The sequence below is a fragment of the Arachis stenosperma genome, chromosome 5 (assembly GCF_014773155.1).
Source record: "Arachis stenosperma cultivar V10309 chromosome 5, arast.V10309.gnm1.PFL2, whole genome shotgun sequence".
In the NCBI taxonomy this organism is placed as follows: domain Eukaryota; kingdom Viridiplantae; phylum Streptophyta; class Magnoliopsida; order Fabales; family Fabaceae; genus Arachis; species Arachis stenosperma.
Genome location: NC_080381.1, coordinates 61,070,419 through 61,093,722, shown reverse-complemented (window position 1 = coordinate 61,093,722; position 23,304 = coordinate 61,070,419). Strand labels below are relative to the sequence as shown.

At 40.4% G+C, this 23,304-nt stretch overlaps 2 non-coding genes across 2 annotated transcripts; both read right to left on the bottom strand.

The window, feature by feature from the left end:
- Nucleotides 1–10,736: 10,736 nt before the first annotated feature.
- On the bottom strand, nt 10,737–10,840 carry LOC130983472 (small nucleolar RNA R71). The gene has a single exon (XR_009087459.1). It is a non-coding gene; the product is annotated as a small nucleolar RNA R71 (small nucleolar RNA).
- Nucleotides 10,841–18,262: 7,422 nt separating this feature from the next.
- Nucleotides 18,263–18,370, bottom strand: LOC130984087 (small nucleolar RNA R71). Its single transcript, XR_009088044.1, has one exon. It is a non-coding gene; the product is annotated as a small nucleolar RNA R71 (small nucleolar RNA).
- Nucleotides 18,371–23,304: the final 4,934 nt, after the last annotated feature.

Here is a 23,304-nt window from a genome sequence, read left to right as displayed (position 1 = left end):
AAAAGAGTTACTGAAACTCCTCCTAGCACTCTCCCAAGCAATACAGAAGAGAATCCAAAAAAAGAGTGCAAGGCCATCTACACGTCCAACATGGCCGAACCTGTAGAGGAGGGAAAGACAATGATTCCCAGTGAGGAAGACCTCATGGGACGTCCACTGACAACTAGGGAGTTCCCTCATGAGGAACCAAAGGAATCTGAGGCTCATCTAGAGACCATAGAGATTCCACTAAACTTCCTATTACCATTCATGAGCTCTGAAGAATATTCTTCTTCTGAAGAAGATGAAGTTACTACTGAAGAGTAAATTGCCCAGTATCTAGGAGCAATCATGAAGCTGAATGCTAAATTATTTGGTAATGAGACTTGGGAGGATGAACCTCCATTGCTCATTAATGAACTAAATGCCTTGGCTCAGTTGAAGATACCTCAAAAGAAACCGAATCCCGGAAGGTTCTTAATACCTTGCACCATTGGCACCATGACATTTGAGAAGGCTCTGTGTGACCTGGGGTCAAGTATAAACCTCATGCCACTCTCTGTAATGGAGAAACTAGGGATCTTTGAGGTACAAGCTGCAAGAATCTCACTGGAGATGGCAGACAAATAAAAGAAATAGGCTTATGGACTTGTAGAGGATGTCTTGGTAAAGGTTGAAGGCTTTTACATCCCTGCTGACTTTATAATCCTAGACACTGGGAAGGATGAGGATGAATTCATCATCCTTGGAAGACCTTTCCTAGCCACAGCAAAAGCTATGATTGATGTAGATAGAGGAGAGTTAGTCCTTCAAGTGAATGAGGACTACCTTGTGTTTAAGGCTCAAGGATCTTCTTCTGTAAACATGGAGAAGAAGCATGAAAAGCTTCTCTCAATACAGAGTCAAACCAAGCCTCCACATTCAAACTCTATGTTTGGTGTTGGGAGGCCACAACCATGCTCTGAGTATCTGTGAGGCTCCATGAGAGCTCACTGTCAAGCTATTGACATTAAAGAAACGCTTATTGGGAGGCAACCCAATTTTTTCTTATCTATGCTAAATTTCCATTTTCCATTGTTATTTTATTTTTTCTTTAGGATGATGATCATGTAGAGTTACAAAAACACAAGCAAAAATCAAAATCAGCATTAAAAATAGCACACCTTGAAGGATGAGCTTACTGGCATTTAGACGCCAGTAAGGGTAGCAGAATGGGCGTTAAACACCCAGTCTGGCACCATTCTGGGCGTTTAACACCAAAAAAGGGCACCAAACTGGCGTTTAACACCAGAAAAGGGCACCAGAATGGCGTTTAATGCCAGAAAAGGGCACCAAGCTGGCGTTAAACGCCAGAAAGGGAAGAAAGGCTGGCGTTAAATGCCAGAAATGGGCAGCAACCTGGCGTTTAACGCCAGGATTGGCACTCAAAGGGGTGCTTACACGCCAGAATGGTGTAGGGATGAGAAATCCTTGACACCTCAGGATCTGTGGACCCCACAGTATCCCCACCTACCTCAACTCAATCTCTCTTCTTCATACATTCCAATAACACCCTCCCTAAAACCCTTCACCAATCACCTCTATCTCTCTTCCCTATCACCTCTTCACCACTCATATCCACCCACTCTTTCCCAAATACCCCACCTACCCCACCATTCAAAATTCAAAAACTTTCCCTCCCAAACCCAACCCTCACACACGGACACCCCTCTCTTTAACTCCTATATAGACCCCTCATCACTCTTTCATTTTCACATATCATATACACTTTTCCCCTCCTTGGCCGAACCTTTCTTCCCCCTCCTTCTCCTCCATTTCTTCTTCTTCTCCGTCCTTCTTTCTTCCTTTGCTCGAGGGCGAGCAAACCTTTTAAGTTTGATGTAGTAAAAGCGTTGCTTTTTATTTTTCCATAACCATTTATGGCACCTAAGGCCGGAGAAACCTCTAGAAAGAGGAAAGGGAAGGCAAAAGCTTCCACCTCTGAGTCATAGGAGATGGAGAGATTCATCTCAAAGGTCCATGAAGACCACTTCTATGAAGTTGTAGCCAAGAAGAAGGAGATACCTGAGGTCCCTTTCATGCTCAAAAGGAATGAGTATCCGGAGATCCGACATGAGATTCGAAGAAGAGGTTGGGAAGTTCTCACCAACCCCATTCAATAAGTCGGAATCTTAATGGTTCAAGAGTTCTATGCTAATGCATGGATCACCAAGAACCATGATCAAAGTGTCAACCCAAACCCAAAGAATTGGCTTACAATGGTTCGAGGGAAATACTTAGATTTCAATCCGGAAAATTTAAGGTTGGCATTCAACTTGCCAATAATGCAAGGAGACATACGCCCCTACACTAGAAGGGTCAACTTTGATCAAAGGTTAGACCAAGTCCTCATGGACATATGTGTGGAAGGAGCTCAGTGGAAAAGAGACTCCAAAGGCAAGCCGGTTCAATTGAGAAGGCATGAACTTAAACCCATGGCTAGAGGATGGTTGGAATTCATCCAACGCTCCATTATTCCTACTAGAAACCAATCCAAAGTAACTGTAGATCGGGCTATCATGATCCATAGCATCATGAGTGGAGAGGAAGTAGAAGTTCATGAGGTCATATCTCTAGAACTCTACAAAGTGGCTGACAAAACCTCCACCTTGGCAAGGTTAGCCTTTTCTCATCTCATCTGTTACCTATGCAATTTAGCTGGAGTTGTCATAGGGGAAGACATCCTCATTGAAGAGGACAAGCCCATCACTAAAAAGAGGATGGAGCAAACAAGAGAGCCCACTCATGGACCTCAACAAGAGCATGAGGAAGTCCCTCATCAGGAAATCCATGAGATGCCTCAAGGGATGCATTTTCCTCCATACAATTATTGGGAGCAACTCAACACCTCTTTGGGAGATTTGAGTTCCAATATGGAGCAACTAAGGATGGAGCACCAAGAGCACTCCATTATTCTCCATGAAATTAGAGAGGATCAAATAGCCATGAGGGAAGAGCAACAAAGGTAAGGAAGAGACATTGAGGAGCTCAAGCACTCCATAGGATCTTCAAGAAGGAGAACTAGCCGCCATCACTAAGGTGGACCCGTTCTTTAATTTCCTTGTTCTTGTTCTTCTGTTTTTCGATTTCTATGCTTGATGTTTTATATATGTTTGTGTCTTCATTACATGATCATTAGTGTCTAGTGTCTATGCCTTAAAGCTATGAATAATTCTTTGAATCTTTCACCTTTCTTAAATGAAAAATGTTCTTAATTACAAAAGAACAAGAAGTACGTGAATTTTAAATTTTATCATTGAAATTAGTTTAATTATTTTGATGTGGTGGCAATACTTTTTGTTTTCTGAATGAATGCTTGAACAGTGCATATTTTTTATAGTGAAGTTTATGAATGTTAAATTTATTGGCTCTTGAAAGAATGATGAACAAAGAGAAATGTTATTGATAATCTGAAAAATTATAAAATTGATTCTTGAAGCAAGAAAAAGCAATCAAAAGGAAAAGGCTTGTGAAAAATAATGGCGAAAAAGAAAAAGAAAGAAAAAGAAAAAGCAAGCAGAAAAAGCCAATAGCCCTTAAAACCAAAAGGCAAGGGTAAAAAGGATCTAAGGCTTTGAGCATTAATGGATAGGAGGGCCTAAAGGAATAAAATCCGGGCCTAAGCGGCTGAATCAAGTTGTCCCTAACCATGTGCTTGTGGCATGCAGGTCCAAGTGAAAAGCTTGAGACTGAGTGGTTAAAATCGTGATCCAAAGCAAAAGAGTGTGCTTAAGAACTCTGAACACCTCTAACTGGGGACTTTAGCAAAGCTGAGTCACAATCTGAAAAGGTTTACCCAGTTATGTGTCTGTGGCATTTATGTATCCGGTGGTAATACTGGAAAACGAAGTGCTTAGGGCCACGACCAAGACTCATAAGTAGCTGTATTCAAGAATCAACATACTAAAACTAGGAGGATCAATAACACTATCTGAATTCTGAGTTCCTATAGATGCCAATCGTTCTGAACTTCAAAGGATAAAGTAAGATACCAAAACTATTCAGAAACAAAAAGCTACTAATCCCGCTAATCTAATTAGAACTAAGCTTCAATGATATTTTGGGATTTATTGTATATTATCTTCTTTTTATCCTATTTTGTTTTTAGTTTCTTGGGGACAAGCAACAATTTAAGTTTGGTGTTGTGATGAGCGGATAAATTATACGCTTTTTGGCATTGTTTTTAGGTAGTTTTTGGTATGTTTTAATTACTTTTTATTATATTTTGATTAGTTTTTATGCAAAATTCACAATTCTGGACTTTACTATAAGTTTGTGTATTTTTCTGTGATTTTAGATATTTTCTGGCTGAAATTGAAGGATCTGAGCAAAAGTCTGATTCAGAGGCTGAAAAAGGACTGCAGATGCTGTTGGATTCTGACCTCCCTACACTCGAAATGATTTTCTGGAGCTACAGAAGCCCAATTGGCACGCTCTCAATTGCGTTGGAAAGTAGACATCTTGGGCTTTCCAGCAATATATAATAGTCCATACTTTGCTCGAGTTTTAATAACGGAAACTGGCGTTTAAACGCCAACTTTTTACCCTTTTCTGGCGTTAAACGCCAGAACTGGCATAAAAGCTGGAGTTAAACGCCCAAACTGGCACTAGAGCTGGAATTTGACTCCCAGAAAAGCCTATGCACGTGAAAGCTTCAATGCTCAGCCCAAGCACACACCAAGTGGGCCCCGGAAGTGGATTTCTGCATCATTTACTTATTTCTGTAAACCCTAGGTTACTAATTCATTTTAAATAGAACTTTTTACTATTGTATTTAGAGGAGCATATATCCGGGGATCATTTTCAGATCTTCTGATCATATGTTGTACGTTTAGGAGGCTGGCCATTCGGCCATGCCTAGACCTTCATCACTTATGAGTTTTCAACGGTGGAGTTTCTACACCTCATAGATTAAGGTATGGAGCTTTGCTGTTCCTCATGAATTAATGCAATTACTACTGTTTTCTATTCAATTCAAGCTTATTCTTGTTCCAAGATATTTATTCGCACTTCAACATGATGAATGTGATGATCAAGTGACACTCATCACCATTCTCAACTTATGAACGCGTGCCTGACAACCACTTCCGTTCTACTTGAAAACAAGCTTGAATGTATATCTCTTAGATCTCTCATCAACGATTCACATTGCCTTTTCTGATGACAGAGCATCTGAATCTGAGATTAGAATCTTCGTGGTATAGGCTAGAATCAATAGACAGCATTCCTGAGATCCGAAAGTCTAAACTTTGAATGTGGTATTCCGAGTAGGATCTGGGAAGGGATGACTGTGAAGGAGCTTCAAACTCACGAATGTTGGGCACAGTGACAGTGTGCAAAAGGATTAACGGATCCTATTTCAACACAAGTGGGAATCGATAGATGATTATCCATGCGGTAGCTGTGCCTGGTATTTTTCATCCGAGACGAGAAATCTGACAGTTGATTAGTCGTACAGAAACCGTAGAGGACCATTTTCACTGAGAGGACGGATGGTAGCCATTGACAATGGTGATCCCCGAACATACAGCTTGCCATGGAAGAGAGTATGAATGACTGGATGAAGGCAGTAGGAAAGCAGAGATTCAGAAGGAACAAAGCATCTCCATACGCTTATCTGAAATTCCCACCAATGAATTACATAATTATCTCTATCTCACTTTATGTTTTATTTATCTTTTAATTATCAAAACTTCATAACCATTTGAATTTGCCCGACTAAGATTTACAAGATGACCATAGCTTGCTTCAAGCTGATAATCTCCGTGGGATCGACCGTTACTTACGTAAGGTATAACTTGGATGACCCAGTGCATTGCTGGTTAGTTGTATCAGAGTTGAGAATAACGATTTAGTGCAACCATGGTTTTGGCACCATTGCCAAGGAACAAACAATTTTGTGTACCAATGAGTATCACCATCCCTTTTTCCGCCTTCGAGACCGACCTATTGTGGTATTGTAATGTAGCCCCTTCTCAGCTCCATCCGAACTCATGGGGTTTTATAAAGATTTTTCAATTTTTGTGTCAAGAGTTGGGTGTCTGACCTACTGTAACTCTCTTTCTGTATCTTTTTGTGTTGAGAAAGCCTGGGGTAGTTAAGAAGAAAGTCTCCTGGATTTCTTTCCAAGCTACTCAAGGGAAGAAAGTGTTCTCTATGTTTGATGAGTCCTTTAGGGACTTTAAGAATTACTACTTCAAGGTTCACACTGTTGAGGGTGTTCACCCTTTTTTCTTAGATGAGAACAATGAGCCCACATTCCCCTTATGTTGGCAAGAGAATATAGTAGTTACTAAGTACTCTTGGGAAAATTTGGATGAGGTCGAGAAGGCCTTTGTTAGTGTGTTAGAGGAGAACAAGGGGGAACCTCCTCATCTGGACACGAAGAGGTTTCTAGGAGATCATTCGCTCCTCCGTGCTGAACTGGGTAGTGGCCGAATTCTTTTCTTGGTAGCATTTTTTTGCTTTTGCTGATTTATCCCTTCCTTAATCGTAACTCGTTTTCTTGGTTTCTATTTTCAGTGATGGTGAAATCTACGGACTCCATGAAAGCCTTTCATAGGGCTAAGAAAGCAACAGCTGCACAGAATTTGACAGCGAAGACTTCGGGAGAGGAGTCTTCTCAAGTGCCTCCCAAGAAGCCGACTTTTGATATTGCTAGGCCAAGAAAAATCATCCCGACCCCACGAGTTCGGACGCTTTCCTCTGATCTTGTCAGCCAACCTCTAGTGCTACCTCCTCTCCTACTGCTGCTGGTCCTCCCCCAAAGCGACAAAAAACTCTTGGTTCTTATGATCTAAATGCCAAGGATTTTGACGGTGTGGGTTTTGCTACCGAGCTAATTGCACCACATGGTAAGATTCCTTTGGATGATGTATCTATTTTCCATCACCTTGATTTTGTCACAAGTAATAGTATTCGGATGGCCAATATTGTTGAGGCTTTATCGCGGGTTGTTATAGAGTCTCCCGTTCGTGCCACTAAAGCTTTTATGGAAAATGCCAAGTCTGAATTTGACAGAATCAAGGGTTTGAAGGATGAGCTTGATGCTAAGGTAGCTAAGTGATGAGCGGATAATTTGTACGCTTTTTGGCATTGTTTTTAGTATGTTTTTGGTAGTTTTAGTTGAGTTTTTATTATATTTTTATTAGTTTTTAGTTAAAATTCACTTTTCTGGGCTTTACTATGAGTTTGTGTGTTTTTCTATGATTTCAGGTATTTTCTGGCTGAAATTGAGGGATCTGAGCAAAAATCTGATCCAGAGACTCAAAAGGACTACAGATGCTGTTGGATTCTGACCTCCCTGCACTCGAAGTGGATTTTCTGGAGCTACAGAAGCCCAATTGGCGCGCTCTCAATGGCGTTGGAAAGTAGACATCCTGGGCTTTCCAGCAATATATGATAGTCCATACTTTGCCCAAGATTTGATGGCCCAAACCGGCGTTCAAAGTCACCCTCAGAATTCCCAGCGTTAAACGCCCAAACTGGCACAAGAATGGGAGTTAAACGCCCAAACTGGCACCAAAACGGGAGTTAAACGCCAAGAAGAGTCTCTACACGAAAAATGCTTCATTGCTCAGCCCAAGCACACACCAAGTGGGCCCGGAAGTGGATTTTTATGTCATTTACTCATCTCTGTACACCCTAGGCTACTAGTTTTCTATATATAGGACCTTTTACTATTGTATTTTCATCTTGGTTCTTCTGGTTCCCTCTCTGGGGCCGAAACCAATGATCACTTTTGTTCTTATGTATTTTCAACGGTGGAGTTTCTACACACATTAGATTAAGGTGTGGAGCTCTGCTGTACCTCGAGTATTAATGCAATTACTATTGTTCTTCCATTCAATTCCGCTTGTTCTTGTTCTAAGATATCACTTGTTCTTCAACTTGATGAATGTGATGATCCGTGACACTCATCATCATTCTCACCTATGAACAAGGTGACTGACAACCATTCTTGTTCTACAAGCAACCAAGGCTTAGTGAATATCTCTTGGATTCTTTAATCGGAATCTTCGTGGTATAGGCAGGACTTGATGGCGGCATTCAAGAGAATCCGGAAGGTCTAAACCTTGTCTGTGGTATTCTGAGTAGGATTCAATGATTGAATGACTGTGACGTGCTTCAAACTCTAACCTGCTGGGCGTTAGTGACAGACGCAAAAGAGGGATTCTATTCCAGTAGGAGCGGGAACCGAACCGGTGATTGGCCATACTGTGACAGAGTGCGTGAGCATTAACTTTCACTACGAGGATGGGAGGTAGCTGCTGACAACAGTGAAACCCTACACGAGCTTGCCATGGAAAGGAGTAAGAAGGATTGGATGAAGGCAGTAGGAAAGCAGAGAGACGGAAGGGAAGGCATCTTCATACGCTTGTCTGAAGCTCTTACACCAATGATATACATAAGTATCTCTATCTTTATCTTTATGCTTTATTCGCTTATCACTATACCCATATGAGTCTGCCTGACTGAGATTTACAGGGTGACCATAGCTTGCTTCATACCAACAATCTCCGTGGGATCGACCCTTACTCACGTAAGGTATTACTTGGACGACCCAGTGCACTTGCTGGTTAGTTGTGCGAAGTTGTAGTGATCACAATTTCGCGCACCAAGTTTTTGGCGCCGTTGCCGGGGATTGTTCTTGTGTATGGACAACTGACGGTTCATCTTGTTGCTTAGATTAGGTATTTTTTCTTCAGAGTTCTTAAGAATGAATTCTAGTGTTTCAAGGTGATGTTCTTATCATCACCAAAGCTGATTGATCATCATCAATTTAGCTCTTGAATGCAATGTCTTGCTGAAGCTTAGCTAGCTATGTCTAATTCCTTTAGACTAAAGCTTTAGACTAACATTGCATGATTCCTGGAATTCTCATTAAGAATTTTGATACCTTTATTTTCTTTTTCTACATAATTTTCGAAAAAAAAAGAAAAAAAAAATTACAAAATCATAAAATCCAAAAATATGTCTTGTTTGAGTCTAGAGTCTCATCTTAAGTTTAGTGTCAATTGCATGTTTCTGTTCTTATTGCATTCATGCATGTGTCCTCATTGATCTTCAAGTTGTTCTTGATGATTTCCTTGTTTTGATCTTTGAATTCTATTGACTTGAGTGTTGCATTCTCATTTTGTTAGTGTCAATGGTATACAAACTGCTAAGTTTGGTGTCTTGCATGCATTATTATTTGAATTTAGTTGCATTTTGATTATTCCTTATTATTAAAAATCCAAAAATATTTTTAATTTGTGTCTTTTCAAGTCAATAATACAGAGAATTGAAGATTCAGAACATACTGCAGAGGAATTATACAGAAAAAGCTGAGCATTCGAAAATGCCCAGTGAAGAAGACAGACTGGCGTTTAAACGCCAGCCAGGGTGCCTGGCTGGGCGTTTAACGCCCAAAAGGGTAGTAGTTTGGGCGTTAAACGCCAGAATGTATACCATTCTGGGCGTTTAACGCCAGGATGGCAAAGGGGGAAGATTTTGTTTTCAAATCAATTTTTTTTTCAAGTTTTCAAAGTTTTTCAAAATCAAATCTTTTTCAAATCATATCTTTTCAATCAAATGTTTTCAAAATCAATTTCTTTTCCTTTTTCAAAGATACTTACTAACAATTAATGATTTGATTGAACATTTTTTGCCTTTTCTGTTGAGGAAGGTTTTATGTTTGAATCATATCTTTTCTTGTTAGGCAAGTCATTAATTTTTAAAATCATATCTTTTCAAATTGTTTTCAAATCATATCTTTTTAAAATTGTTTTCAAATCATATCTTCTCAATCACATCTTTTTAAAACCAATCATATCTTCTTAACCACATCTTTTTCAAAATAGTTTTCAATCAAATCTTTTTGATTTCTAACTTAAAAATCTTTTTCAAAAATCACTTGATTTCTTTTCCACTCTTATTTTCGAAAATCAATTAAGTGTTTTTCAAAATGTTTTCAAAATCTTTTACTTAATTTTCGAAAATTACTTCCCTTCTTCTCACATCCTTCTATTTATGGACTAACACTATTCCTTAATGCAAAATTCGAACTCCATCTTCTTTGATAAGTTCGAATTTTCTACTTCTGTCTTCTACTCTTCTTTTCTTCTGACACCTAAAGGAATCTCTATACTGTGACATAGAGGATTCCACATTTTCTTGTTCTCTTCTCTTTCTTATGAGCAGGAGCAAAGACAAAGGCATTCTTGTTGAGGCTGATCCTGAACCTGAAAGGACCTTGAAGAGAAAGCTAAAGAGAAGCCAAAGCACAACTCTCTTTAGAGGACCTGACCGAATTCTTCAAAGAAGAAGAACACATGGCAGCCGAAAACAACAACAATGCCAACAATGCAAGGAAGGTGCTGGGTGACTTTACTGCACCTACTCCCAACTTCTATAGGAGAAGCATCACTATCCCTGCCATTAGAGCAAACAACTTTGAGCTTAAGCCTCAATTAGTTTCTCTAATGCAACAGAATTGCAAGTTCCATGGACTTCCAATGGAAGATCCTCATCAGTTTTTAGCTGAATTCTTGCAAATCTGTGACACTGTCAAGACTAATGGGGTAGACCCTGAAGTCTATAGACTTATGCTATTCCCTTTTGCTGTAAGAGACAGTGCTAGAATATGGTTGGACTCTCAACCTAAAGAAAGCCTGGACTCTTGGGAAAAGCTAGTCAATGCCTTTTTGGCAAAGTTCTTTCCACCTCAAAAATTGAGTAAGCTTAGAGTGGAAGTCCAAACCTTCAGACAGAAGGATGGAGAATCCCTCTATGAAGCTTGGGAAAGATACAAACAATTAATCAGAAAATGTCCATCTGACATGCTTTCTGAATGGAGCTTCATAGGTATTTTCTATGATGGTCTCTCTGAACTATCCAAGATATCTTTGGATAGCTCTGCTGGAGGATCTCTTCATCTGAAGAAGACGCCTACAGAAGCTCAAGAGCTAATTGAAATGGTTGCAAATAACCAATTCATGTACACTTCTGAAAGGAATCCTGTGAACAATGGGACAAATCAGAAGAAAGGAGTTCTTGAGATTGACACTCTGAATGCCATACTGGCTCAGAACAAGATATTGACCCAACAAGTCAATTTGATTTCTCAAAGTCTGTCTGGAATGCAAAATGCACCTGGCAGTACTAAGGAAGCTTCATCTGAGGAAGAAGCTTATGATCCTGAGAACCCTTCAATGGAAGAGGTGAATTACCTAGGAGAACCCTATGGAAACACCTATAATTCTTCATGGAGAAATCACCCAAATTTCTCATGGAAGAATCAAGAGAGACCTCAACAAGGTTTCAACAACAATAATGGTGGAAGAAACAGGTTTAGCAATAGCAAGCCTTTTCCATCAGCTTCTCAGCAACAGACAGAGAGTTCTAAGCAGAGTACTTCTGACTCAGCAACAATGGTCTCTGATCTAATAAAGACCACTCAAAGTTTCATGAATGAAACAAGGTCCTCCATTAGGAATTTGGAAGGACAAGTGGGTCAGCTGAGTAAGAAAATTCCTAAACTCCCTCCTAGTACTCTCCCAAGTAATACAGAAGAAAATCCAAAAGGAGAGTGCAAAGCCATAACCATGGCCGAATATGGAGAGGAAAGAGAGGAGGTGGACGCCACTGAGGAAGACCCCAATGGGCGTGCACCAATCTCCTCTGAGTTCCTCAATGAGGAACAATGGGAATCTGAGGCTCAAAATGAGACCATAGAGATTCCATTGGACTTACTTTTGCCATTCATGAGCTCTGATGAGTATTCTTCCTCTGAAGAGGATGAGTATGTCACTGAAGAGCAAGTTGCTAAATACCTTGGAGCAATCATGAAGCTAAATGACAAGTTATTTGGAAATGAGACTTGGGAGGATGAACCACCTTTGCTCACCAAAGAACTGGATGACTTGTCTAGGCAGAAACTGCCTCAAAAGAGGCAGGATCCTGGGAAGTTTTCTATACCTTGTACCATAGGCATCATGACCTTCAAGAAGGCCTTGTGTGACTTAGGGTCAAGTGTAAACCTCATGCCCCTCTCTGTAATGGAGAAATTAGGGATCTTTGAGGTGCAAGCTGCAAGAATCTCATTAGAGATGGCAGACAATTCAAGAAAACAAGCTCATGGACTTGTAGAGAATGTTTTGGTGAAGATTGAAGACCATTACATCCCTACTGACTTCATAGTCCTAGAGACTGGGAAGTGCATTGATGAATCCATCATCCTTGGCAGACCCTTCCTAGCCACAGCAAAGGCTGTGATTGATGTTGATAGAGGAGAGTTGATCATTCAAGTGAATGAAGAATCCTTGGTGTTTAAGGCCCAAGGACATCCCTCTATCATCATGGAGAGGAAGCGTGAAGAGCTTCTCTCAAAACAGAGCCAAGCAGAGCCCCCACAGTCAAACTCTAAGTTTGGTGTTGGGAGGCCACAACCAAACTCTAAGTTTGGTGTTGAACCCCCACATTCAAACTCTAAGTTTGGTGTTGGGAGGTTCCAACACGGCTCTGAACATCTGTGAGGCTCCATGAGAGTCCTCTGTCAAGCTAATGACATTAAAGAAGCGCTTGTTGGGAGGCAACCCAATGTTTTATAGTTAACTATTTTCTTTTGTTATTTTATCTTTTTTGTAGGTTGATGATCATAAGAAGTCACAAAAACAATGAAAAAAGCAAAAACAAAATGAAAAACAGGAAGAAAAACAGCACACCCTGGAGGAGAAGAAGCTGGCGTTCAAACGCCAGTAATGCTAGCTGTTGGGCGTTTAACGCCCAGTCTGGCACCATTCTGGGCGTTTAACGCCAGAAAGGGGCACCAGACTGGCGTTAAACGCCAGTAAAGGGCAACAACCTGGCGTTAAATGCCAGGAATGGGCACCAGCCCGGCGTTTAACGCCAGAAATGGCTCAAAACGTGATTTTGAGCAACATTTGGTGTAGGGATGACTTTTCCTTGACACCTCAGGATCTGTGGACCCCACAGGATCCCCACCAACCCCACCACCCTCTCTTCTTCTTCACCCATTCACCAATCACCTCAATACCTCTTCACCACTCATATCCATCTCCTCCATTTCTTCTTCTTCTACTCTCTTCTTTCTTCTTTTGCTCGAGGACGAGCAAACCTTTTAAGTTTGGTGTGGTAAAAGCATTGCTTTTTTGTTTTTCCATAACCATTTATGGCATCCAAAGCCGGTTCAACTGAGAAGGCATGACCTCAAGCCCATCACTAAGAAGAAGATGGAGCAAACAAGAGACCCCTCTCATCAAGAAATCCCTAAGATACCTCAAGGGATGCACTTTCCTCCACAAGACTACTGGGAGCAAATTAACACCTCCCTAGGAAAATTAAGTTCCAACATGGGACAACTAAGGGTGGAGCACCAAGAACATGCCATCCTCCTCCATGAAATTGGAGAAGATCAAAGGATCATGAGAGAGGAGCAACAAAGACAAGGAAGAGACATTGAGGAGCTCAAGCACTCCATAGGATCTTCAAGAGAAAGAAAGAGCCGCCATCACTAAGGTGGACCCGTTCTTTAATCTCCTTGTTCTTTATTTTTCTTTTTTTCGAATTTTAGTGCTTTACGTTTATCCATGTTTGTGTCTTATGATCATTAGTGTCTTAGTGTCTTAGTGTCTATGCCTTAAAGCTATGAATATGAATCCATCACCTTTCTTAAATGAAAACTGTTTTTATCACAAAAGAACAAGAAGTACAGGATTTCAAATTCATCTTTAAAACTAGCTTAATTAGTTTGATGTGGTGACAATACTTGTTGTTTTCTGAATGTATGCTTAAACAGTGCATATGTCTTTTGAATTTGTGGTTCATGAATGTTAAAATTGTTGGCTCTTGAAAGAATGATGAAAAAGGAGACATGTTACTGAGGATCTGAAAAATCATAAAAATGATTCTTGAAGCAAGAAAAAGCAGTGAATACAAAAAAAAAAAAAGAGAAAAAGAAGGAGAAAAACGAAAAAAAAAAGGGGAGAAAGAGAAAAAGAAAGAAAAAAGAAAGAAATAAAGTTGTGATCCAAGGCAATAAGAGTGTGCTTAAGAACCCTGGACACCTCTAATTGGGGACTTTAGCAAAGCTGAGTCACAATCTGAAAAGGTTTACCCAATTATGTGTCTGTGGCATGTATGTATCCGGTGGTAATACTGGAAGACAGAGTGCTTTGGGCCACGGCCAAGACTCAATAAGTAGCTGTGTTCAAGAATCATCATACTTAACTAGGAGAATTGATGAGCGGATAATTTGTATACTTTTTGGCATTGTTTTTAGTATGTTTTTGATATGATATAGTTAGTTTTTAGTAGATTTTTATTAGTTTTTAATTAAAATTCACTTTTCTGGACTTTACTATGAGTTTGTGTGTTTTTCTGTGATTTCAGGTATTTTCTGGCTGAAATTGAGGGACCTGAGCAAAAATCTGATTCTGAGACCAAAAAGGAATGCAGATGCTGTTGGATTCTGACCTCCCTGCATTCGAAGCGGATTTTCTGGAGCTACAGAAGCCCAATTGGCGCGCTCTCAACGGCGTTGGAAAGTAGACATCCTGGGCTTTCCAGCAATATATAATAGTCCATACTTTGCCCAAGATTTGATGGCCCAAACCGGCGTTCAAAGTCACCTCAAGGAATCCCAGCGTTAAACGCTGGAACTGGCACCCAAATGGGAGTTAAACGCCCAAACTGGCACCAAAGCTGGCGTTTAACTCCAAGAAGAGTCTCTACACGAAATTGCTTCATTGCTCAGCCCAAGCACACACCAAGTGGGCCCGGAAGAGGATTTTTATGTCATTTACTCATTTCTGTACACCCTAGGCTACTAGTTTCTTATAAGTAGGACCTTTTACTATTGTATAGAAATCTTTTGATCACTTTTAGATCTCGAGATCATCTTTGGACATTTTAGTTCTTAGATCATTGGGAGGCTGGCCATTCGGCCATGCCTAGACCTTATGCTTATGTATTTTCAACGGTGGAGTTTCTACACACCATAGATTAAGGTGTGGAGCTCTGCTGTACCTCGAGTATTAATGCAATTACTATTGTTCTTTCATTCAAATTCCGCTTGTTCTTTATCCAAGATATCACTTGTTCTTCAACATGATGAAGGTGATGATTGACGCCCATCACCATTCTCTCTCATGAACAAAGTGACTGACAACCACTCTTGTTCTACAAGCATTTGAGGCTTGGTGAATATCTCTTGGATTCCTGATTGCACGATGCATGGTTGATCGCCTGACAACCGAGTGCTCGCCTGACAAACGAGCCAACCATTCCGTGAGATCAGAGTCTTCGTGGTATAGGCAAGAACTGATGGCAGCATCAAGAGAATCCGGAAGGTCTAACCTTGTCTGTGGTATTCTGAGTAGGATTCAATGATTGAATGACTGTGACGTGCTTCAAACCTGTAACCTACTGGGCGTTAGTGACAGACGCAAAAGAGTTATTCTATTCTGGTAGGGGAGGGAACCACACCGGTGATTGGTAGCACTGTGACAGAGTGTGTGCATTAGCTTTCACTGCGAGGATGGGAGGTAGCTGCTGACAACAGTGAGACCCTATACGAGCTTGCCATGGAAAGGAGTAAGAAGGGTTGGATGAAGACAGTAGGAAAGCAGAGAGACGGAAGGGAAGGCATCTTCATGCGCTTATCTGAAGTTCCTACCAATGGATTACATAAGTATCACTATCTTTATCTTTTATGTTATTTTCGTTCATCACCATATATATCTGAGTTTGCCTGACTAAGATTTACAAGATGACCATAGCTTGCTTCAATACTAACAATCTCCGTGGGATCGACCCTTACTCACGTAAGGTTTATTACTTGGACGACCCAGTGCACTTGCTGGTTAGTTGTGCGAAGTTGTGTAATGCCATGGTATTGGGCTACCACGTTTTTTGGAGCCATTACCAGGGATTATGAGAGTTGTGAAAAAGTATAGTTCACAATTTCGCGCACCAAGTTTTTGGTGCCGTTGCCGGGGATTGTTCTAGTTTTGAGCAAGCCTTTGGTAACATCAGTGCCAAGATCCGGCAACAACATCAAATTTTTGGTGTTATTGCCCGGGATTGTTCAGGCTGGACAACTGACGGTTCATCTGGTTGCTTAGATTAGGTATTTTTTTTTTGAAATTCTTGAAGATGAATTCTAGAGTTTCATGATGATTTGTTGAAATCTGGCTGGCTGAGAAGCCATGTCTAATCTGATTGGACCGAGGTTTCAACTTATCACCACAAGAGCTTGTTGATTTCATATCAATCTTGCTTTTGGAGCAGTGATTTGCTAAGGCTTGGCTGACCTTTGGTCATGTCTAGTGTTTTGGACCGAAGCTTTCTTTGGAAGCTTGGCTGGCTGTGAAGCCATGTCTAATTCCTGGACCGGAGTCTTAGACTAGCATTGCACTGATTCCTGGAATTCTCATTAAGAATTTTGATACCTTCTTTTCCACTTAATTTCGAAAAACACAAAAAAAATTAAAAAATTAAAAAAATCATAAAATTCAAAAATATTTCTTGTTTGAGTCTAGTGTCTCATCCGAAGTTTGGTGTCAATTGCATGCATTCATATGTCTTAGTGATCTTCAAGATGTTCTTGATGATTCACTTGCTCTGATCTTTGAATTCTATTGACTTGAGTATTTTGTGTCTCATATGCATTTTCAGTTCATTAGTGTCAGTAGTATACAAACTGCTAAGTTTGGTGTCTTGCATGCATTGTTACTTAATTCTTGTTGCATTTTAATTATTAAAAATCCAAAAATATTTTTAATTTGTGTATTTTCAAGTCAATGATACAAGGGATTGAAGATTCAGAACACACTGCAGAGGAATTATACAGAAAAAGCTGAGCATTCAAAAATGCCCAGTGAAGAAGGCAGACTGGCGTTTAAACGCCAGCCAGGGCACCTGGTTGGGCGTTTAACGCCCAAAGAGGTAGCATTTTGGGCGTTAAACGCCAGAATGTATACCATTCTGGGCGTTTAACGCCAGGATTGTGCTAGGGGGAAGATTTTGTTTTCAAATCAATTTTTTTTCAAGTTTTTCAAAATCAAATCTTTTTCAAATCAAATCTTTTCACTCAAATGTTTTCAAAATTAATTTCTTTCCTTTCAAAGATACTTACTAACAATTAATGATTTGATTGAACATTTTTTGCCTTTTCTGTTAAGGAAGGTTTTATGTTTGAATCATATCTTTTCTTGTTAGGCAAGTCACTAATTTTCCAAATCAAATCTTTTAAAATAATTTTCAAAACATATCTTTTAAAATGGTTTTCAAATCATATCTTCTCAATCACATCTTTTTAAGACAATAACCTTTCAATCATATTTTTTTTATCATATCTTTTTCAAATTAGTTTTCAATCAAATCTTTTTAGTTTCTAATTTCAAAATCTTTTTCAAAAATCACTTGATTTCTCTTCCACTTTCAATTTTCGAAAATTATCAATCAAATTTTCAAAATGTTTTCAAAATCTTTTAATTGAATTTTTGAAAATCCTCTTCCCTCTTTCTCACATCCTTCTATTTATGGAGTACCACTCCTTCTAAATGCACAATTCGAACCTTATCTAATTAAAGTTCGAATTCTTCTCCTTCTTCTTTCCATTTCTCTTTTCCTGACATTTCAAGGAATCTCTATACTGTGACATAGAGGATTCCACATTTTCTTTTTCTCTTCTCTTTCATATGAGCAGGAGCAGAGACAAAGACATTCTTGTTGAAGCTGATCCTGAACCCGAAAGGACCTTGAAGAGAAAGCTAAGAGAAGCCAAAGCACAACTCTCTTTAGAGGACCTGACCGAATTCTTCAAAGAAGAAGAACCCATGGCAGCCGAAAACAACAACAATGCCAACAATGCAAGGAAGGTGCTGGGTGACTTTACTGCACCTACTCCCGACTTCTATGGGAGAAGCATCTCTATCCCTGCCATTGGAGCAAACAACTTTGAGCTTAAGCCTCAATTAGTTTCTCTAATGCAACAGAATTGCAAGTTCCATGGACTTCCAATGGAAGATCTCATCAGTTTTTAGCTGAATTCTTGCAAATCTGTGACACAGTCAAGACTAATGGGGTAGACCCTGAAGTCTATAGACTGATGCTATTCCCTTTTGCTGTAAGAGACAGAGCTAGAATATGGTTGGATTCTCAACCTAAAGAAAGCCTGGACTCTTGGGAAAAGCTAGTCAATGCCTTCTTGGCAAAGTTCTTTCCACCACAAAGATGGAGTAAGCTTAGAGTGGAAGTCCAAACCTTCAGACAGAAGGATGGAGAATCCCTCTATGAAGCTTGGGAAAGATACAAACAATTAATCAGAAGATGTCCTTCAGACATGCTTTCTGAATGGAGCATCATAGGTATTTCTATGATGGTCTCTCTGAACTATCTAAGATGTCCTTGGATAGCTCTGCTGGAGGATCTCTTCATCTGAAGAAGATGCCTGCAGAAGCTCAAGAATTGATTGAAATGGTTGCAAATAACCAATTCATGTACACTTCTGAAAGGAATCCTGTGAACAATGGGACTAGTCAGAAGAAAGGAGTTCTTGAGATTGACACTCTGAATGCCATATTGGCTCAGAACAAGATATTGACTCAACAAGTCAATTTGATTTCTCAAAGTCTGTCTGGAATGCAAAATGCACCAAACAGTACAAAGGATGCTTCATCTGAGGAAGAAGCTTATGATCCTGAGAACCCTTCCATGGAAGAGGTGAATTACCTAGGAGAAGCCTATGGAAATACCTACAATTCTTCATGGAGAAATCACCCAAATCTCTCATGGAAGAATCAAGAGAGACCTCAACAAGGTTTCAATAACAATAATGGTGGAAGAAACAGGTTTAGCAATGGCAAGCCTTTTCCATCATCTTCTCAGCAACAGACAGAGAGTTCTAAGCAGAATACTTCTGACTTAGCAACAATGGTCTCTGATCTAATAAAGACCACTCAAAGTTTCATGAATGAAACAAGGTCCTCCATCAGAAATTTGGAAGGACAAGTGGGTCAGCTGAGCAAGAAAGTTACTGAACTCCCTCCTAGTACTCTCCCAAGTAATACAGAAGAAAATCCAAAAGGAGAGTGCAAGGCCATCAACATGGCCGAATATGGAGAGGAAAGAGAGGAAGAAGACGCCACTGAGAAAGACCCCAGTGGGCGTGCACCACTCTCCTCTGAGTTCCTCAATGAGGAACCTTGGGAATCTGAGGCTCAAAATGAGACCATAGAGATTCTATTGGACTTACTTCTGCCATTCATGAGCTCTGATGAGTATTCTTCCTCTGAAGAGGATGAGTATGTTACTGAAGAGCAAGTTGCTAAATACCTTGGAGCAATCAGGAAACTAAATGACAAGTTATTTGGAAATGAGACTTGGGAGGATGAACCTCCCTTGCTCACCAAAGAACTGGATGACTTGTCTAGGCAGAAACTGCCTCAAAAGAGGCAGGATCCTGGGAAGTTTTCTATACCTTGTACCATAGGCACCATGACCTTCAAGAAGGCCTTGTGTGACTTAGGGTCAAGTGTGAACCTCATGCCCCTCTCTGTAATGGAGAAATTAGGGATCTTAGAGGTGCAAGCTGCAAGAATCTCATTAGAGAGGGCAGACAACTCAAGAAAACAAGCCCATGGACTTGTAGAGGATGTTCTGGTTAAAGTTGAAGACCAGTACATTCCTACTGATTTCATAGTCCTAGAGACTGGGAAGTGCATGGATGAATCCATCATCCTTGGCAGACCCTTCCTAGCCACAGCAAAGGCTGTGATTGATGTTGACAGAGGAGAGTTAATCATTCAAGTGAATGAAAAATCCTTGGTGTTTAAGGCCCAAGGATATCCCTCTGTCATCATGGAGAGGAAGCATGAAGAGCTCCTCTCAAAACAGAGCCAAACAGAGCCCCCACAGTCAAACTCTAAGTTTGGTGTTGGGAGGCTACAACCAAACTCTAAGTTTGGTGTTGAAACCCCACATTCAAACTCTAAGTTTGGTGTTGGGAGGTTTCAACACGGTTCTGAGCATTTCTGAGGCCCCATGAGAGCCCTCTGTCAAGCTAATGACATTAAAGAAGCGCTTGTTGGGAGGCAACCCAATGTTTTATAATTAATTATTTTCTTTTGTTATTTTATCTTTTTTGTAGGTTGATGATCATAAGAAGTCACAAAAACAATGAAAAAAGCAAAAACAGAATGAAAAACAGGAAGAAAAACAGCACACCCTGGAGGAGAAGAAACTGGCGTTCAAACGCCAGTAATGCTAGCTGATGGGCGTTTAACGCCCAGTCTGGCACCATTCTGGGCGTTTAACGCCAGAAAGGGGCACCAGACTGGCGTTAAACGCCAGTAAAGGGCAACAACCTGGCGTTAAATGCCAGGAATGGGCACCAGCCCGGCGTTTAACGCCAGAAATGGCTCAAAACGTGATTTTGAGCAACATTTAGTGCAGGGATGACTTTTCCTTGACACTACAGGATCTGTAGACCCCACAGGACCCTACCATCACTCTCTCTCTTCTTCCCCCATTCACCAATCACCTCAACACCTCTTCCCCAAAAACCCCTCACCTATCAAATCCCATCTTTCTCTTCACCACTCACATCCATCCTTCATAAAACCCCACCAACCTCACCCTTCAAATTCAAACCACTTTCCCTCCCAAACCCACCCATAATGGCCGAACCTTTACCCCCCTCTCTCCTATAAATACCCTTCTTCAACTCTTCATTTTCACACAACCTAAACCCCCTTTCTTACCCTTCTTGGCCGAACACACTACCATCTCCCTTCTTCCTCATTTTTTCTTCTTCTACTCTCTTCTTTCTTCTTTTGCTCGAGGACGAGCAAACATTTTAAGTTTGGTGTGGTAAAAGCATTGCTTTTTGTTTTTCCATAACCATTTATGGCATCCAAGGCCGGAGAAACCTCTAAAAAGAGGAAAGGGAAGGCAAAAGCTTCCACCTCCGAGTCATGGGAGATGGATAGATTCCTCTCAAGGGTGCATCAAGACCACTTCTATGAAGTTGTGGCCTTGAAGAAGGTGATCTCCGAGGTCCCCTTTTCACTCAAAAAGGGTGAATATCCGGAGATCCGCCATGAGATCCGAAGAAGAGGTTGGGAAGTTCTTACCAACCCCATTCAACAAGTCGGAATCTTGATGGTTCAAGAGTTCTATGCCAATGCATGGATCACAAAGAACCATGACCAAAGTGTGAACCCGAATCCAAAGAATTATCTCACTATGGTTCGGGGGAAATACTTGGATTTTAGTCCGGAGAGTGTGAGGGTGGCGTTCAACTTGCCTATGATGCAAGGAGATGAGCATCCTTACACTAGAAGGGTCAACTTTGATCAAAGGTTGGACCAAGTCCTCACAGTCATATGTGAAGAGGGCGCACAATGGAAGCAAGATTCAAGAGGAAAGCCGGTCCAATTGAGAAGGCATGACCTCAAGCCCGTGGCTAGAGGATGGTTAGAGTTCATACAACGCTCAATCATCCCCACTAGCAACCGGTCCGAAGTTACCATAGACCGGGCCATCATGATCCATAGTATCATGATTGGAGAAGAAATAGAGGTTCATGAGGTTACAGCCCAAGAACTCTATAAGGTGGCGGACAAGACCTCCACCTTGGCAAGGTTAGCCTTTCCTCATCTCATTTGTCACCTCTGTTATTCAATTGGAGTTGACATAGAGGGAGACATTCCCATTGATGAGGACAAGCCCATCACCAAGAAAAGGATGGAGTACACAAGAGATCTCACTCATCATGAGATCCCTGAGATTCCTCAAGGGATGAATTTTCCTCCACAAAACTATTGGGAGCAACTAAACACCTCCCTAGGAGAACTAAGTTCCAACATGGGACAACTGAGGGTGGAGCATCAAGAACACTCCATCATCCTTCATGAAATTAGAGAAGATCAAAGAATCATGAGGGAGGAGCAACAAAGACAAGGAAGAGACATTGAGGAGCTCAAGCACTCCATAGGATCTTCAAGAGCAAGAAAGAGCCGCCATCACTAAGGTGGACCCGTTCTTTGATTTCCTTGTTATTGTTCTTCTGTTTTTCGAATTTTAATGCTTATGTTTATCCATGTTTGTGTCTTATGATCATTAGTGTCTTGGTGTCTATGCCTTAAAGTTATGAATGTCCTATGAATCCATCACCTTTCTTCAATAAAAACGTGCCTAATTGATAAAAGAAAGAATTGCATGAATTTTGAATTTTATAATAGTTTAATTATTTTGATGTGGTGGCAATATTTTTGTTCTCTGAATGTATGCTTAAACAGTGCATATGTCTTTTGAATTTGTGGTTCATGGATGTTGGCTCTTGAAAGAATGATGAAAAAGGAGACATGTTACTGAGGATCTGAAAAATCAATAAAATGATTCTTGAAGCAAGAAAAAGCCTTTCAAAAAAAAAAAACCGAAAAAAAAACCGAAAAAAAAAGAGAAAGGAATAAGAGTTGTGATCCAAGGCAATAAGAGTGTGCTTAAGAACCCTGGACACCTCTAATTGGGGACTTTAGCAAAGCTGAGTCACAATCTGAAAAGGTTCACCCAATTATGTGTCTGTGGCATGTATGTATCCGGTGGTAATACTGGAAGACAGAGTGCTTTGGGCCACAGCCAAGACTCAATAAATAGCTATGTTCAATAATCATCATACTTTACTAAGAGAATCATTAACACTATCTGGATTCTAAGTTCCTAAAGAAGCCAACCATTCTGGATTTCAAAGGATAGAGTGAGATGCCAAAAATGTTCGGAGGCAAAAAGTTAAAAGCCCCGCTCATCTGATTAATACTGATCTTCACAGATGTTTTTGGAATTCATTGCATATTCTCTTCTTTTTATCTTATTTGATTTTCAGTTGCTTGAGGACAAGCAACAATTTAAGTTTGGTGTTGTGATGAGCGGATAATTTGTATACTTTTTGGCATTGTTTTTAGTATGTTTTTGATATGATATAGTTAGTTTTTAGTAGATTTTTATTAGTTTTTAATTAAAATTCACTTTTCTGGACTTTACTATGAGTTTGTGTGTTTTTCTGTGATTTCAGGTATTTTCTGGCTGAAATTGAGGGACCTGAGCAAAAATCTGATTCTGAGACCAAAAAGGAATGCAGATGCTGTTGGATTCTGACCTCCCTGCATTCGAAGCGGATTTTCTGGAGCTACAGAAGCCCAATTGGCGCGCTCTCAACGGCGTTGGAAAGTAGACATCCTGGGCTTTCCAGCAATATATAATAGTCCATACTTTGCCCAAGAT